This window comes from Dipodomys ordii, unplaced genomic scaffold (genome assembly GCF_000151885.1).
Source record: "Dipodomys ordii isolate 6190 unplaced genomic scaffold, Dord_2.0 Scaffold7, whole genome shotgun sequence".
NCBI classification, from domain to species: Eukaryota; Metazoa; Chordata; class Mammalia; order Rodentia; family Heteromyidae; genus Dipodomys; species Dipodomys ordii.
The window spans coordinates 22,492,163-22,495,763 of record NW_012267223.1 but is presented as its reverse complement, the minus strand read 5'-3'; positions in this window follow the sequence as shown (position 1 = coordinate 22,495,763).

The following is a 3,601-nucleotide window of genomic DNA, read 5'->3' as shown; positions in this document are numbered from 1 at the left end:
GCTTTTTTCTTTTTTCTTACGTGGTGCTGAGGAATTGAACCCAGGGCCTCAGGCATGCAAGGCAAGTGCTCTACCACTGAGCCACCTTCCCAGCCCCTAGGTGTTCTGTTCTATCCCCATTCAGAAGGCTTATGGAAACTTCTAGATCTCACTGAATTTATGTTCCTGGTTTGCCCAGGTAATTATAACTTTGTCTTTCAAGGGTCCCACTAAAATCTACCCACAATAGAACCATGAAGCAAAGGGATTTTCATATTCTGAAAGGTTTAAAAAAAAAAAAACATTTGAGGATCCACTGTACTCTTCCCAGGTCCGGTACTCAGAAGCCAGGCCAAGTGTGGATGGCTTAGGGTAATTCTTCATAAATGTGGGTACAGCGCCCCCTTGTGGCCACATTGCACAGCCAGGAAACTGTGTCAGAAGGGAAGGGAGATATCTTTTCCTTGGGGAGATCACCTGCCTTTGTTGACCAGAGGAGGAAAGACTCATGTCTAGGCTCACATAGGTAGAATTTAGGTCTTTGGATTTCTTTTTTTTTTTTGCCAGTCATGGGGCCTGAACTCTGGGTCTGGGCGCTGTCCCTCAGCTCTTCAGCTCAAGTGCTCTACTACTGGAGCCACAGCACTACTTCTGGCTTTTTCTGTTTATGAGGTGCTGAGGAATCGAACCCAGGGCCTCATGCTTGCAAGGCATGCACCCTACCGCTGAGCCACCTTCCCAGCCCCAAGTCTTTGGATTTCTAACTCTCCCTGACTCTTCCCTTAGCTCAATACTCCTAGTTCAGTCCTCTTTCTCTGCTGTAGGGTGGCCACAAACGGTATGGAGCAGGATTAACTCCTGCCTGGACAGGCCCTATCTAATGGTTCATTGGAGTGGAGTGCAGAAAGGACCAGGTAAGAGGAAAAGAGCTCATCCGGTGGATTCTGGTACTGCCTCCAGGGGGCGCTGTGGTGCTGAGTTGCCTTGGCCCTGGTCTCATTCTTGCAAGACAGTAGATAGAGCTCTGCAGGTAGAGGACAAAGGGCTTGGTGTTTTATCATCTGGCTGGCCTTGGGCAAGGCTCAAAGCCTCTCTGCAACCAATTCTCAGTCCTCATTAGGGATAATCCTGTCCTGCCTGCCTCACCCAGTTTTCAGAGTTCTCAGGGGCTCACAGGGTGGGTCAGCAGAGTTGGCCTGGGAAGTTTGCAAAGATAGAGCCTTGTGGTTATTAGCCAGCCCTGCCCAGAGCTCAAGCTCAGTGGAAAATCAACACTTATTTCCTGGGCTGAAGTGCTGGGCCTCTGACTCAGCTGTGTCTGAGAGGCTGAGGGGCTTGCTCAAGACTAGCCAGCTGATAAAAGCAGCAGGGCTTTGGACTCTGCATCCAGAGAGTTCTACACAGCCGTTTGCTTTCCCTGAGTTTGACTCAGGGAGGATGTGAGGGTAAGCTGCAGCAGCAGCCTTTGGAATCAGTTCGATGGCCACCTGCCCAAGTGGTCCAGCACTTAGCCTCTCTGATCCTCAGTCTCCTCATTTGGACAGTGCGTGGTAAACAATCTCCCTTAGAAGAATTTAATAAGGAGTGCAAAAATGATTGTAAAGAGACAGTGAGCAAGTCAGGCTAGCCTCTGGAGATCTGGGCTGGGACCATCAGAGCCTGCTGCTGCTGTTTGTGGAGAATCATGGGGATGAGAGCTGCCCTGATCACCCTAAAGGTGGGCTCTGCTTAGTGGTTAGACTGCCAGGAGCCAGAGCAGTGTGGAGCTGGAGCTGAGCCAGGCCAGGGTCTGTTGGAGTGAGGGACAAGGCGGAGGGGGAAGAATGTGGGATGACTCACAGCCAGCTCAGCCAGGTGGGATGAGGAAGAGCTGTGGGGGCAGTACCAGGCGCACAAACATACCAGCTAGGGGGGCGGCCCTGCCGGCCACACCCTCTGGCCAGCCTCCATCCTGCCCTGTGCAACCCACAAACCAGTGGTGGACCAAAGGCAAATAAGTTCTGAGCCTCTCCACTTGTGTGGGCCTGTGTGAGGTGTGAAGTCTCTGTGGGGAGCCTGGGTCAAGCCTGGTTGCTTCTTTCTCCTGTCCTCCCTGCCCTGCTCCCCCCTCCTAAGCTAAAGCCTTTCTCCCTGCTGGAATGATGGGGATAGAGGAGAATCCCAGACTCCTCCACCTCTCCCAAAAGTTCCTCCCTCCCCTAACTATCTAAGACAGACCTCAAGACAGAGCGCTCACAAGTTGCTCGACTTCCAGCAGGTTGTGGGCAGGGTATGGTAGAGGAGAGGCAGCATCCTTCCCACACAGGAGAGGCTCAGGTAAAGCACCGGAGGGGCTCAGAGGAAGGAGGGGGCTGGGGTGGGTATTGGGCAAGGAGGAGACTGAGGACAAAGAGTTCTGCAGGACTAAGAGGTTGTTCAGTTGCTGCTGTAGCCAATTACTACCAACTTCAACAAATTTACTCTCTTAGAGTTTGGGAAGCCCTAAGTATGACAGGAGTCGTATGACTAAAATCCAGGTGTTGGTAGACCTGTGTTCCTCCTGAAAACTCACAGGAGGGTGAGGGAAGAGGGAGAATTCACTTCCTTGCTTTCCCAACTCAGAGAGAGTTAGCTGCATTCCTTGGCTTGTGGTCTCTTCCTTGTCACTGTGTATCAATGCGTTTCCATGGTCTCATCCCTTCTCTTTGATCTTGGACTGCCCTTTCCTCCTTGCAAAGCCATTGCACTCAATAGAAGAATCTACCTCCCGTCTTAAAAGCCTTTTTGCCATGGAAGGTACCTATTTACAGGCTCTGAGGTACAGGAGGTGCGTATCTTTAGCTAGCTATTTCTCTGCAGGTGGCATTGGAGAAGGGGCGGGGTTAAGATGTATGATAGCTAAGGGGGAGTGTGCTGCAGGTAGAGGGGACAGCCTGGACAGAGGCAGGGGTCCTAGGGCTTAGTAGTAGTGCCTGTCATCTCCAGAGTGTGGTTGCAGGGAGGTGTGGCCTTAGAGCACAGGGCTGGAAAGCCTATAGGACATGGCCAGTGCTTTGCTCCATTTCCACTCCAGTTGGCTTCCAGGTTGTCTGGGGAGAGTTGGTTCTGAGGAAGAGGGTTAGGGTTAGCCGGTCAAGGTCAGAGAGAGGAGATATGACCGTAGAAACAGTGTGTGGAAGGCCAAGGACCACAGGGGATTGTAGAATTTGGAAAGGCAAGTGGGCCGCTCACCTTCAAGCCTCCACAAGCAATGCATTTCTACCAACACCTTGATTTTAGCCATAAAATCGAGACTGGCTGGGGCCAGCCTGCTGGGTGTGTACTGAACGCTGTTGCTCAGTGTCCTTTGTGCTCCCTCTTTTCCAAGCCCTGACCAGGGCCTGGGTGACTCTTGTCACTGTCACCTCAGGGAGTCCTCCAGGCAACTCTGTCAAATTCTTCCAGAACTTTCCTGGCTAATAGGCTCACAGCAGGCGCCATTCGGGAATGGCACATTACAAGAGCCCCTGCCTTTTCCAGCTCTGGGCCTGCAACGCTCTCCCAGATTTATGACCTCTCTGTCTGGGCTGCTCATGAATGCCTGGCCTACACGCGTTCTCCAGCCAGGCCATTTCCGGTAGCTTTCTTTGTGCCAGGAATCTCC